Genomic DNA, 15,584 nt, shown 5'->3' with positions numbered 1-15,584 from the left:
GCTCAAACCCTTTAACATAGAAACTCCTCTTAAAGCAATTTATCTGAAGAAAATGATTTTTTAAAAAGTGAAATACGTGCGTGAAGATATTCACTATATGTAACTGTGTAAGAATAAACAGTAATTGTATAATTATAAAAAATTAGAAGCCACCTGAAAACTGGCTTAGTAAATTATGTGCTATCACTAATATGGACTACTGTGTTGCCAATATGACATCTGAAAGCCAGGTAAAAAGGAACAAAGACATGTAATCTAACAGTGAAAGAAGCAGAAATGCTACATATACTGTAACTGTTAGTAATTAAAACATGTATACAGGTCAACCAGAACTGAAACTGAAGTTAGAATAGTAGTTTATGTGTGATTAAGTGTGGTCTTTTTATTTTAAAAGATATTTTCACAGCTGTTCAGTAACAAAAACATCTTAAAAGAATTTAATGTAAAATGAAACAAACCCAAGGGCCCAAATTCAAAGTCATTTATCTGTCCTAGCTCCTAATCTTATTTCTGTTTGTACCACCTCCCCACCTTTAATATTTTAGAACCCTATCTATGTTCCAGTCCTGCAGCCCTGAATTCATACATAGCAGCATAGCTAAGCAGAGAGTTTATTTACAGAGGGCAGGCCTGAACTCTGCATGTGAGCACATACAGAAAACGATAAAGATCGTCGTGTCCTATTAGTAATTTACAGAATTGTGATTTGCTCCACCCAGTACACCTATAATTGAATTCCTCAGCCATAAAATCACTGGGACCAAACAAGTTCAGATATCTTTTATCTAAGCCCTTTTTTTCTCCCTTACCATCAGTTAACATATTTCTTATGGGGCTTTTCTTCCTTTTATAGATTCATTTGTCTTAGTTATAAATTAACCCACAAGCAAGTCTCCCAACCACCCAGCTCTACTCTTTCCTGTGTACCAGGTTCCTTTCTACTTGCACTATTTATGATATAGGGGACATTTCAACTGCCGGTTGGTAAATGATGTCCAGGAAATCATCTCTAGATTTTTTAAAAAGATTCCTCCTAAGGAGAAATGCCCCCAAGCAGAGATTCTCCTCATAGCTGGGCACCCTGGAAAGAAATGGAATGGAACTGCTGAAGACTTCTATTTCTTTTTCACTTCTTAAAATTGTGGTAAAAGATACATTACATAAAAATTGACCATTTTAAGCATTTAAAAATGTACAGTTCTGTGGCATTAAGTACCTTCAGACTGCTGTGCATCCATCACTACCATCCAGAACTTTTTCATCTTCCCAAACTGAAACTACGTTCCCTTGAAACACTAACTCCCCATCCCCAACTCCTCCCAGCTCCTGGTCACCACCACCCTACTTGCTGTCTCTATGAATTTGACTATTTTAGATGCCACTTCTGTTTTTTCTTGTTTCGCCTAAAGTGTGTGAACTAGTGTAGTTTCCAAAATTGGTTGAACACATAAGAGAGTTGCCGGCAAAAACCCTTCAGGGAGGAACTCTTAATACTTAGCATTTTGTTTTTCATGCCCAAACGCTTGAATTCAGAGCAAACACTCACTTCCAGATGCCAGAGTACATACTCGCCCATTACTTGGTCTTTCAAGAGTTTGGTCTTTTGATTTATCTATTTTTTTTTAAAGTTAAACTGATTTTGAAATCAAACTTAATACAGCTATTGATTTCCTTTAAGAATCAAAGTTCCCTTAGTACTGCTTAAATTCACAGAATTCCCAGACGTTTTACCTAAAAACAGCATGACCTTCTCTCATCTTCACCATTCAAATACAAGGCTACTAATTCTAAGTGCTTGTTCAAATGTTGTCCTGGGTAAAGAAGACTGGTGGACCAAGAGATCATTAATGAAATCTAAACACTTGGTTTGAACACTGAAATCACACCCTGACCATCACCAACTAAAAATTTTGCTCAGAGGTGCTTTGTGAGGACTCAGAGCCTAGTGGGTTTTTTTTTCCCACTCACAGGTTTTCTGGGGGCTGGAAGTAAGTGGCTGGAGAACTAAGTGGACAGCAAACCGGTGGAGGTGAGGATGGCTCTGTGTATGGACAGGATTAAGAAACAGCTCAAGGAGTATCCTTGATGAGAAGGATGTTCTAAGGTTGGCAAACAAACAGAAACTCACTCTAAAAATCAGTAACAGTCTAACGAGAATGATTACTGAGTGACTCCAATGTAACTTTTAAAGAACTTTTCATCTTGAAATAATTTGAGGTTTACAGAAAAGTTGCAAAGATACTCAAGACAATTCCCATGTCACTTTCACCGGGCTTCCTACTGTTAACATTTTACAACCACAGCCCAATGAGGAAAACTAATAAATGAAAACTGGCACACTACTATAAATGGCTTTATCTGGATTTCACCAGTTTTTCCACTCATGCCCTTTCTCAGTTCCAGGACCCAATACAGGATCCCACACTGCATTTTGTTGCCATTGCTCCTTATCTCCTCCAGTTGCGCAGTCTTTTCTTTTCCTTTTGTTTTCTTTTTAAAGTGGCTTTATTGAGGTATAGTTGACATACAGAAAAGTGCACATATTTAATGTACAGTTCCCCAGATTTTTCTTGTCTTCCATGCCCTTGACTCTGTTGAAGAATGCTGGTGAGGTATTTTGTAGAATGTCTCTCTCTTTAGATTTGCCTAACATTTTCTCATGATGCAACTGTCGTTATGAATTTTGGGGAAGAATACTGAAGACCTGATGTGCCCTTTTTGCGGGTATATAATATGCTCAATATGTCTTAGTACTCTAGATATTAACCTATTAACCTGGATCACTTGGTTAAAGGGGTGTCTACCAGGATTCTTCTGCTTAAACTTACTACTTTTCTCTTTGTAATTAATAAATATTTAAAGGGAGATACTTGGAGGTTCTGTCCATATTCCGCTCCTCCTTTCACCTTCTAATTTGAGTATTCATCAGTGGGTCCTGCCTGTAGCAGTAACTGCTGCTGAGGTTCTCTGATGGCAATTTTCCATTTCTCTTATTCCTTTAACATCTACTAATTTAAATTCTTCTGTAAGGAAAAGCCCTCCTCCTTCAATTTATTCATTCAGTCATTTATTTATATCAGTATGGAATCATGTATATATATATTTTATTTGGGGGGTTGTAATCCAGTGCTATAGTTTTTAAAAATTTTATTTATATTTATCAAATATATTTGATATTGTATATTTATATTTATCAAATTATTTATATTTATCAAATTATTCCAGCTTTGGCCATTGGGAGCTGGAATAATTTGAACAATAAAATAAATAACTACAGTACTGGATTTTAATTCCCCAAATAAAATATATAGGCATGGGCATTGGATAAATTAAGCTACTTTCTCCTTTGTGACCTGGGATCATAGTTGCATGGCCTACAGAGAATCAGGAAAGATATTTTAATTTTTCTCTCAATTCAATTACAAGTAACACATGAACCTAATATAATGTACTTGTACTGAGACTTATTTCTAAGGATTTGTGTTATTTCTCAACCTCTAGGTTTGTTTTGTTTTGTCTATCTCCGTTTTGTCTTAGACAAATACGTTACTGTGCTTTCCTTCCACTGACTGGTAAATTATACAGTAGAAAGTATTCTGATAGTCAAAATAAAAGCTCTCTAAGAAATTTTACAATAAAATACTATGAAGCATTTGCATGTTCTTTAAAAAAGACCTTTCTAAATACAAATTAAGTACAATAAATTCTGAGTTTACCTACCGTTAAAGGGCAACTCTTGTTTAAGGAAATGGCCTTCTTGTATGTCTGTGGCTTAGAGTTGGCTTCTTTCAAATCTGAACAATTAAAAAGAAAAAAGATATTTAATATACACACATATTCAAAATTCTTAGACAACCTAGGATACCAAAATGTACAAGCACAAATGAATGTATTTTCTCTGTTGGATTTCATCATGACTGTTTGCTTTCTCTGAGCTTAGAATGCTTTGTATTCTCTAGAAGCAACCAACAGACTGACTTGTAAATCATTCAGGGCTGGAGAATCTTCTTAAAGAGACATGGATTAGATTCATTTTGCCTACTCTCCTGTTCTGTCACTGATCATGAGTCAAGGTCCTTTGTCTCATCCATCTTTTATGTCAAATTAATGAAGACACCTACATTGGGCAGACTTAAGAAAAACTAGATTTTAAAAGGGTTAGTAACGTCAAGAGATAGAGGACTGATAAAATTTATACACAGCAAAGATTACATTTATGAAAATATAAGCTCATTCTAGAGGGCACATGGCTGTTAAGCCTAAGGTAAAAGCGTCACAACCATTGAGGGACAGCAGATACAGCACATTTCACAGGGACCAGATTTTTAAAGGAAGATGCAGAGAGCAGATTATCTGAGTAACTATGTCAAAGGTCTAAGGATGTGTATCCTTGGCTCTTACGAAGGGCTCAGGGATCCTAGAACAGCTGTACATTTCATAAAGACAAAACAGTACCCAGGGCCAAAGCCTTATCATCAGGGCCTTCAAAGTCCCAACATCCAGACCCAACATTCTGCACAGTCTAACCTACCCAAAATTCTAATTTTTTTTCTTTTTTAATGCTGCACCTTTCCACTTGGAATTTGTAAATCCTATTCTATTACCCAATGCATGGGTAACGTAGTGGATCATGAATATAAAATGTTTTCCCATTTTGTTATTTCTACTTTGAAAGAATATAAACTACAGCCAATGTATTTTGTTTGATTCTTTGTTTCACTCACATTGTTTAGTACTGCTGTTTGGAAACTGAAAACCTCCTAATGAACTCGCTATCAACAATACAGTAACAATTTTGTTTTCATAATGGGGCATATTCTCCTAGAGAAAGAACTAGCTTGTCAGGGTTTTAGACCTGTCTGCTTTGCTTTTTGACTGCTCGTCTGTATCACAGCAGTTTACTCTCCATGTGAAACAAACCCTCTTTCATTTGTTAGTCAAAAATGAAACGAGTACCCACATCAAACCTGTCCATTACGTATAACATGCATAGCGCATGAGAAACAAGTTTATAATGGATTACTATTTAGACTTCTTTCACCTTTAAGTCAACAAAAAAGTGCTTAAATATGTGAAAACAAAAGGAAAGAGCAGTAATAAAGAAAAATTTGAGCAAAATCTCTATCTGAAAAATTAAATAATGTTGACTACAGGGTAAGATTAAGTCACACTAGCTTTTCTTGACACTCATTCCAATTTCTCTTTGAAATACATATGAATTCATTAAGAAATAGACAGCAAGAAAGAGACAAGATAAAGTTAAGATTTCTGGAAACTGCTATGTATTCCTAGCTTGTAGTCCTAAGAGTTGGATCAAACAGAAAACTGGACCAGTTTCTGTGATTTTCAAAGGCAGACAGAACCTATAACCTTTCCTAAAACCCCCTCCCCCAGTAAAATCAGTAATCTCCTTTCTGTATCCATTCAGAACTGCACTGTACCATAGAAGGTACAGTTTGCAGGCATAAAATATAATAAGTAGGGCAGAAACAAGATCCATTCTGGGGGCAGTATATATCAAGTATTACAGTTCTTTCATGTTCCCCATCTGGTCAGTTAAATACAGACTGGTTTATATTCATTAGTTTATAAATCCTTCTACTCATTAATATAAGCCAGAGAACCAGGCTGTGAAGAGAGCACACAAGCCCTTCACATTTCAACAAAACGCACACTAGACAGGGTCTGTTCTACTCATCCAGCTTTTTAATATCTGAGATAGGTTTTTTACCAGAATCTAAGTAGATAATAATGCAAGCCAAAGGGAAACTTACTATATTTGTCTGAAATGGTGTAAATGGTAAAAGTTGACTTAAGAAATAAGAAAATAATTAAAAATGAAAACGACTGAAAACTTATCAAAGATTTGCTTCCCCAAGAAGCTCTGGGGCTACATAATTTTATAGATACATTTTTTTCAAATGTTCAAGGAAGAAATAAGTTTCTTGCCACATAAACTGTTTCTGAGTAGAAAAAAAAAAAACAGAGTGACCAAATTAATTTTTCAAAACCTAACGAGACAAAATAGTTAACAAGGTAACCTACAAGAAAGATACCTAACAAGAAACAAAAAAACCTCACAAGAAAAATACCAACCTCACTTATTAATATTGACTTACAAGTCAAAATAAAATGCTAATGAACAAATGCAAGAGTATACTAAAAGAATAAACCACCATAATAAAGTTGGATTTATCTCAGAAAGACAAACAAGATTTAATATTGGAATACGTATTAAAATAATGTGTTCCAGCACTAGGTTGAATTTTAAAAGAAACCACATGACTATTTCAAAAAATACAAAAGAAAATACTCAATAAAATTCAACATTCATTCTTGAAAATATTTCCTTAAAGAACTAAGAAACTTTAATAACAAGAATATTAATCTCAAACTCACAACCAATATCATCTTAATTGTGAAATATTATAGCAGCATCTCCCAAAATATGTTCTATAGATAACTAGATTCTTTAAGACTTTCCAATGGAAAAGCTTCCACCACAAGATGAATTTGCACGTGTTGTTCACATTTGGAAGGTTAGTAAAGTACATTAGCACTGTATATGCTCAGTAAGCCCCACAATTAGAAAAAAACAGTATCAACAATAACAAGCTGCTTAGCTGTTTAACTCATTAGTTCTTAAACTTATTTGAGCATTTCTTTTCTCACTTTCCGTTATTTCACTCCTTAACCTACTTCACTGTGGCTTTTGCCACCCACCTTTCTACTGAAACTCAAGCAAAAGTGACAAGTGGTCTCCTTCTTGCTAAATCCATTAGACTTTCTTGATTTTCATTCTATTTGCCCAATTGTGTGCTGGTAAGTGTTTAACAACTGGCTCTCCTTGCAGGAAAAATGCTCTGGTTTGTAGTGTTTGCTAATTTCTGTGGTGTAAATACTCCCATGGTGCCTGACTTAGAGCCATCAACATGACAGCAGAGTCGGGCAGAGCTGGGGCAGCAGCAGCATATTACATGGTATCCCCACCTCACAGATGCAATCCACACCAACACCTCATCGATGTAAAATAATCAGGAAGCAATGCAGTTGGTGTGGTTACTACCTCTGTTTTTATCATAACTTTGTTTCACTGCTCGTATATACAATCTAACTTTTAACAATGGCTGTGGATAACAGTCGGCTCACAAAAATCCTAAAAATTTAACAATTGACTTTCACAAGCCAGTCTGAGTTGGCTCCAGCACCGCGCCGTCTCTGCCTCTGCATCATTGGATATTCTGTGTATCCTCTACTCTGGAAACTGTCTCCTCCCTTTGCTGCCTAGTGACCAGTTACTTTGAATTCTTATCCTAACCCTATGACTACTATGTTAGTCCTTTTTCTTGGTACCTCTTCCTCCTGAGTTCTTCTACCCTATGTGTTCTGCAAGTTCCTTCTTGGCCTCACTCTTACCCATAAACATAGCTACTTGCTTACAGCTTCCAAATCTTCATCTCTAACCACGTCTTCTCTCAAGACTTCTAAATCTGTATTTCCAATTTTGGGGGAACACCTCTCCCTGAGTTTCTTCAGGAACCTCGAACTCAACAATTCCTAAGCTGGCTACCCATCTCCCCCCTCTGAAGAATTAAAGACACACAATCCAACACATATTGACCACTCCTTGCTCCCTGCTAGATGAAAAGGTGTTCGATTCTCTACTCCAGCCTCGCAAAGTACATTCAAGGAGGCTCAGTTCGTAACCACAGGCAACCCTTCTCACATCCCTTTCCCCCTTCCCTTCGACTTTTTCACACCCCACACTTTCCAAAGTGTCACCTTCAGCAAAAGCCCTCCCAACTCAACACTTTCTCCATTCTCAGCCCAGTAATGCCATAATCTCTCCTTCATCGCTTGCCCAGCACTTTGTGCTTTTCATGGCCAGACCCTTTCTTCTCATTCTCCAATACTTCAGCACAAAAATCTAGGAACTGACCTTGTAAAATCAACTTTTCTAAGGGTAGCGGAAAGGGGTTTAGTGCTGTGAAATGAAAATTCTCTTTGGTGCACTGGGGGAAGGTGAAAGTATATGAACGCTCCCAAACGACTAATTTTTATCCCATTGAACTAAATACGTGGGTCTCCCACTGCCCCCGCAAATTGCTGATTGATTCCCTTAGAAGCCAGAGTCAAGATGAGCCAATCACATCCTTCCCTAGATTTTTACAACATTCACACAAAATTGGCTATTAAATTGATGTCTATATCCTGAGGTGGCAAAATAAAATGACTTTATTTGAATTAAGAGGAATTTAAGAGAAAGAGAAAAATGAAAATAAAGTATCTCCCAAGGGTGGTCGGTTTTAAGTGACAGTGGAGTTACTGAATTGAATATACGGTAAAGATTTGGTGATCTAACTTACCTTGTCACAAGTAACAAGAATAAGTACTTTCAAGTTGCTTACCACTTACATGACACATAAACAGATTTGCAGTGAACCAGAACAACTAAAAGCTTGGATTTAATCCATGGTTACAACTGAATACGGTTACACTTGTGTAGATATAATTGTTAAGTGTGGAATGGTGCTGGTAGTATGGGGTATAGTTATCTCATTCTCTGGCAAGTTATATACTGGAAAATTAGACTCTTGCTAAAGTGTGCAAGACAGTGTGGCTGGGTTCAGGCTGCTTGAGTTCAAATCTTAGTTTTATCACCTGGCAGGTTATTTTTACCTCTCTGTGTTTGTTTCTTCACCTGCAAAACAGAGATAATAGTGTATACCTTTTACAGTTTGTTGGAAGAATAAAATGAGATAATGTACATAGTGTGCTTTAAATAGAGCCTGATACAGAATAAGTGCTCAGTAAATATTAACTATGACTATCAATTGCTAGGCTACTTTTTTGGTGCTTGAGATAATTAAGGAAGAGTCCTTTAGAAGGATGGGTAAATGACAGCTTAGCTGAGGATTTAAACTGTGGAGTAGACTGAAGTGTAAACTGAACTGGAACAAAGCATTCTCTAAGCATGAAATCCTATGATTACATTTATAAATCAATCATAAACTAAGTTATCCTAATGAGTAATATTACTCCAAAAAGTCATGATACCTATTTAAGATTAGGAAGTCGAATGAAACGGTAGATTTGAAATTAAAAAGAAACAATTATGGGGCTTCCCTGGTGGTGCAGTGGTTAAGAATCCGCCTGCCAACGCAGGGAACACGGGTTCGAGCCCTGGTCCAGAAAGATCCCGCATGCCGTGGAGCAACTAAACCCGTGCACCACAACTACTAAGCCTGCGCTCTAGAGCCCGTGAGCCACAACTACTGAGCCTGCGTGCCACAGCTACCGAAGCCCGCACGCCTACAGCCCGTGCTCCGCAATGAGAGAAGCCACCGCAATAAGAAGCCCGCTCACTGCAACGAAATAGCCCCTGCTCGCCGCAAACAGAGAAAAAGCTTGTGCGCAGCAACGAAGACCCAACGCAGCCAAAAATAAATTAAATAAATAAATTTATTTTTTTAAAAAAGCAACAATTATTTGTTGAGCTTCTGATATTTGTTAGCAGTGTTCTAAGCACTGGGGATAAAGAATGAACAAAACAGACTAATATTCCAGCTCTTGTGTAACTGTGTAAATAAAGATGTAATAAAAAATATTAGATGGTGTTAAAGGATCCATATGCTATATCTGATATATCTACCATGTGGAAAAAAAGAGGAACTAAGGTTGTTAAAGACAATTAGGAATTATGTCAACAAGCTACTGTGCTTTACTAAAGTTTATGCATTAAGGTCTATTGATTCCCTTCTCCAAATGTGAGGATTAGTGATTCACTAATTTTTTAAAAAATCAGTTGAAACCCATTTATAAGTGATAATCAATTTTATTTTGTCTCTGAAATAGCAACATAAGCATTTTGCTCATGTTACATTCAGAGTAAAAAATCGCTAATGTACAACATGGTGACTATAGTTGATAACACTGTATTGTATAATCAAAATTTGCTAAGGGAGCAGAACTTAAATGTTCTCACCAAAAAAAAAAGAGGGAGAGAGAGAGAGAGATTTGCAAGGTGATGGATGTTAATTAGCAAAGGGAGGGAAGTCTTTCACATTGCATATGTATTTCAAGCCACCACAATGTATATTTTAAATACTTTACAATTTTACGTCAATTATACCTCAATAAAGAAAAAAATCCCTACTTCCTTATTTGATTAGTAGATAAAAATACACTTCATTTCCATACTATAGTTAGAGACCAAACCAAAAAAAGAGATATTAGGAGTTGGGAAACCGGAAAAGGAAGAGGGCAATCAACAGAGGCAGAAAAAGAAGTAAAACAAAGAGACAGAATATGGGAAACACCAAGAATGAAAAAGGAAAAAAAAAAGGTGGGAACAAGAGGGAATAAAAACAGAGCTAGAGCAAGAACTGAGGGGCAGAGGGAGGCAGGAGGGAGCAAGGAGGAAGAAGACGGGAGAGGAGAGGCTCCGAAACCGGAGTCAGAGGAAATGACATTTCCTGTTTTAGCTCAGTGGCTCACTGTGGATACAAGCATCAGAAAGTCATCACTGGTGTTTTAAATACTGTGCAGAAATTAAGAAGCCACCATAATTATTGAGCCAAAAAGTGTTCACATCGGTAAGTACATAAGGATGTTGCCTTCAGCAAACTGTTTTTCTCTAAACTCACATTTTCCCTACTTCTGTGCCTGTGCTAATAGTAGTTTCCCATGTGAAATGCTTTGTCCCCCATCACCCCACGTTTGATGAACAATATTCAATAAATATTTATTGGGAGTTACCTGGTGGCGCAGCGGTTGAGAATCCGCCTGCCAGTGGAAAGGATACGGGTTCTAGCCCTGGTCTGGGAAGATCCCACATGCAGCGGAGCAACTAAGCCTGTTCACTGCAACTACTGAGCCTGTGCTCTAGAGCCCGCGAGCCACAACTACTGAGCCCACGTGCCACAACTACTGAAGCCTGCGCTCTTAGAGCCTGTGCTCCACAACGAGAAGCCACTGCAGTGAGAAGCCCGCGCACCACAGTGAAGAGTAGCCCCCACTCACTGCAACTAGAGAAAGCCTGTGCGCAGCAACGAAGACCCAATGCAGCCAAAAATTAAATTAATTAATTTAAAAATATATATTTATTGAGTACCTACTATATGCCAGGCACTGTTCTAGGAACAGTTTGAAATGTTACATAGATTATAATGAAAAATATCAGCTGTTTCAATAATACACAACGAAAATGAGCTATTTTAACAAAACTGTCTACTGGGCTTGAAGTGAATTTTTTCTTCTGCAGCTAACGTTTTCCTCCACCAGATACCATCGGCACTAAACCAATCCTTATGAAAATCATGTCCCTTATTGAAGTTAAAAGCATTCCAGCATTTCCCCCCAAATGTGGTAAGGCTATCACTCCTATAGGAGTCTAGCTCTCTGGATCTTCCCAAGTACAATTAATCTGTGATGATTTTAGCTGCTAAAATTTCACAATTACAGTTTGAAGCCTGTAATAACTAAGTGAAATAAGGTGAATAATAAAAGTTATTTGAACTTTCACCCACATCAAAATGGAATCCCAAAGACATTCCCCAAATGGGTAACCATGCCTGGTCTTGTTCAACCTTGGCGTTACACTGAACAAATGATTTAGAATCACGTCAGCAGCCTGTGATTTACGTAACTCACTTCTGCAGAAATTCACGTTGCTTGTGAAAAACATCACATGGAAGAGGGACTTACTCCAAATATGACAATTGGAAATAAATGAGCGCTGAGAAGGCATTAGAGAACAGTACTTTCTTTAAAAAGAACTGTGGAACTAACTGCACAGATATGTTTAAAAATCAAATTTGCATTCAAATTTAGGGAAACATAGTTACCCCGTATGATGAAAATGGTAGTACACATTGGTGTTCCAATATGGTCAATTAAGAAAGAAACAGGAATGTAATCCGCAAGAAAGCTGAATCACTACGCTGTACACCTGAAACACTCAAAAATGCTGAATCACTATGCTGTACACCTGAAACACACAATGTTGTAAATCAACTACACTTTCATATAAAAAGAGAAAGAAATATGTTCTCTAAGTTAATGCTGTAGAACAGTAAATCAGCTTAAATTTGGAAGGGACTTTATAAGCTCCCTAATTCATTTCTTCTATCAAACAAGACTTCTTAACAGATGGCCGTTCAGATTCTGCATGAATCTCTACTGACAAAAGCACACGCTTCCTCACAAGTCAGCCTTCCCCACCGTTGGACAACTGTAGTCATTAGAATTCTTTCCTTATCCATTCACCTGTCGATGGACACTTAGGTTGCTTCCATGTCCTGGCTATTGTAAATAGTGCTGGAATGAACACTGTGGTACATGTCTCTTTTTTTCTTTACACTGAGCTCACGTACGCCTCCCTTTAATTTCTAGCAATCCTTCGACAAGGGCTGTCTATGACCCAGGAGCTCCATAAGGGAAGGGACCAGTCTACCTTGTCACTGCTCTTGTCTGGAGCCAGCACGACACGTGGCACAAAGTACCATAAAAATGAGCCATAAAAATGAGTAAACGGCTGATGACTGCCCTTATAGGACCCAGTCAGTAAGTCCAGTCCATTTGTCCTTTAGGGCAGTGGAGCTCTACTGGGATGAAGGCATTTTTTTTTCAATCTGTTGTGGATACTTTTATAAAATGTAAAACCATATGCCTAAATGTCATGACAATATAAACTTTTTTTTCCATTAATGATGTTTTTCATTTCTTTTTTTTTCAATTGAAGTCCAGTTGATTTGCAGTGCTGTGTCAGTTTCAGGTGTGTACACCTGAAAAGTGATTCAGTTATACATAAATATATTCTTTTTCAGATTCTTTTCCATTATAGGTTATTACAAGATGCTGAATATAGTTCCCTGTGCTATACAGTAGGTCCTCATTGGTTATCTATTTTATATACAGTAGTTTGTATCTAGTAATCCCAAAGTCCTAATTTATCCCCCCCCCCCTTTCCCCTTTGGTAACCGTAAGTTTGTTTTCTAATATAAACATTTGTAAATGCTTATCCTCAAATCTGCACTTAGGTCGTGCCAAGTCAGTAACTAGGAGTGTGTGTGGAGCACATCAGTGCCTAAACTGTCCTCAGAGGCCACTCACTGCTTCGCAACATGCCTCTCACTTTCTCTCTCTCTGTTCCGACAGGCCCTCTTCATGCTATGTCCAGATTTTGCGACAGCCTCCTAGCTGCTTGCCCTGCACACTACTGCCAAATTAACCTTCTGATTAAATCATCTCACTCTTCTCCTCAAGACCTGGAATCTCAACACTCCTTACAAGATAAAACCCACACTCCTTTGCCCACATTCCAGACCCATTCTCATCCGACCTAAAATCTACATCTCCAGTCACGTTTCCCACTCCTCACACAGACATACTACCCACTTCCAATGGGATGATCTCTGCAAAATGACCCCCCGACACACGCTTATTCACTAGTCCAGGCTCCGTTTTCTTACACTGGAAATTCTTTCCCCCTCCTCTTAGGCCATCGCAAGCCCTGAACTTTTTTTGCCTTTAGGTAAAATTCACATTCTTAAAATTAACTATTTTAAAGCGTCTGATTCAATGATATTTAGTACATTCTCAAAGCTGTGCAACCATCAACTCTATCAAGTTCAAAAACATTTCATCACCTCAAAAGGAAATCCTGCACCCAACAAGCAGTCACTCCCCCTGCCCCCTGTCTCCACACCCTGGCAACCACCAATTTGCTTTCTATCTCTATGGATCTGCCTAGTCTGGGTATTTCATATTAACAGAATCATACTTGGATTCCTTTCTGTTTCTTTCCCTGTGTGTATGTATGTATGTATGTATGTATGTATGTATGTATGTATGTATGTGTGTGTGTGTGTGTGTGTATTTTTTTTTTTCGGTACGCGGGCCTCTCACTGCTGTGGCCTCTCCCGTTGCAGAGCACAGGCTCCGGACGCGCAGGCTCAGCGGCCATGGCTCACGGGCCCAGTCGCTCCGCGACAGGTGGGATCTTCCCAGACCAGGGCACGAACCCATGTCCCCTGCATCGGCAGGCGGACTCTCAACCACTGCGCCACCAGGGAAGCCCTCCCTGTATATTTTTAAAGCCATTTTTCTTAAGGTTACCCTGTCAATCCCTCAACTTTTGACGTCTAGCTCAACCCCCATAATCTCTACCATCTTTCCATGGATTCACCCTCCACTCCACACCGATTTCGCCGTTTTCTGAATTTTCGTAGTGCTTGTTTTCTGCCTTATTTAGTTTAGTCTTTAATCACATAGTGCTTTGAATTTTTGGTTAACAGCTTCAACGTTACCCCTTTTTGATTCATGTAGATTATAAACTCCTAGTTCTAGGAGCTGTGCTGTCTCCCTTTGTGCCTAGAACCTACTGAACCTGTATGCAACTCACCGTGTCCGGATGTTTACGAATGAGGAGCAAGTTAAGGAAAGTGAAGTCTTGACCATCAGTGAGAGAGAGCTTCAAACCCATGCCAGTTCCCATCCTTCCTTCTATCACGGTCTCCACCCTGCCATTGTGCTTCTCAGCGTTGTACGTATAGGTACGGGTCACCTCTTTGCTCTGGTAGGAGATGAACAGGTATGGCTGCAGGAAGATGATGGCAGGGTGCCCAAGGGTGGAGAGGGTGCAAATTCCCTGCGTTGATCTCTTGCTAAGAGACTCCTACCTTCGTTCTACAAGCACAGATGAAGGTCTACTGAGAAAAGTGGGCATGCAGAGATGTCCCAAGGCCACGTAAAAAAAGGTTCATCTATTTGCTTTGCTTTTATAGGTACATCAGTTCCTTTGTCTGGTATTTTTGATTTGAAGTGGCTCAAAAATGTGTATCTATCTTGTAAAAGGAGATTAACTGTTAAACAATTATGGTAATAATACTTGTGATTCATACATGAAATCGCTCAGCGTATAATTATTTTATATACTAAAAACAAATGAATAGGTTAAAACTATGTAGTGTTTTATCTAACAATTGCCAAAAAGTTTGAAAGCGAACGAGTTTTATTTTGTGCATGAGTAATAAGTCTGAGTAACATCTTGTATCACACATCCTTATGAACTTTTCTCCAGCTGTAGTACTAAACAGAATTTGTTACAGTTGCCACTGGTAGCCTCCAAGCAAGAAAATAAAACAGTGCTCTGGCCCTTAGGCCATTTAAAACCTGTTCTTCTGACCAGAACAAGTGAAAGATCCAACCTAGAATGCTGAAGGCTATAATTAACATTTTTTTCCCTTTCATATCCCATTTTGCCCGCTTTAGGAGAGAAAAATGGAAATTTCTTCTGGCATTAATTTCATATCATTATGTGTTACAAATAATGTTAAATAAAATAGAAATAAACATTTTAGACAGTAATTTAGGGAATTCCCTAAACATGTAGAAAATAGTAGCACTGAGAATCCCACATTGAAAAAGCACAAAGTTGTCCTCAATATCCAACCAAGTTTAAAGTACTTATAAAGTACTGATAATGCGCCCAAGTCCCCTGTACTGTAGGCTGTGAATTAGGGAAGGTATGCAGGGCATATATATGTAACTGGAATAAGAAGAATTACAACATTCATTCCTGC

General features: G+C 38.1%; 1 protein-coding gene across 3 annotated transcripts in view; it reads right to left on the bottom strand.

Moving 5' to 3' along the window:
- PPARG (peroxisome proliferator activated receptor gamma) overlaps positions 1 to 15,584 on the bottom strand; it is a 127,690-nt gene that overhangs the window by 100,412 nt on the left and 11,694 nt on the right. For 2 of the 3 annotated variants that reach the window (XM_007461549.1, XM_007461548.1), the window contains exon 2: positions 3,721 to 3,794. The exons of the other annotated variant lie outside the window; for it this stretch is intronic. The gene's annotated coding sequence lies outside the window, so the exon portion shown is untranslated. The remainder of the gene's footprint in view (positions 1 to 3,720; positions 3,795 to 15,584) is intronic. 3 annotated transcript variants of the gene reach the window in all.

This window comes from Lipotes vexillifer, unplaced genomic scaffold (assembly GCF_000442215.2).
Source record: "Lipotes vexillifer unplaced genomic scaffold, Lipotes_vexillifer_v1.1 scaffold889, whole genome shotgun sequence".
NCBI lineage: Eukaryota > Metazoa > Chordata > Mammalia > Artiodactyla > Lipotidae > Lipotes > Lipotes vexillifer.
This window is presented reverse-complemented; position numbering and strand designations above follow the sequence as displayed.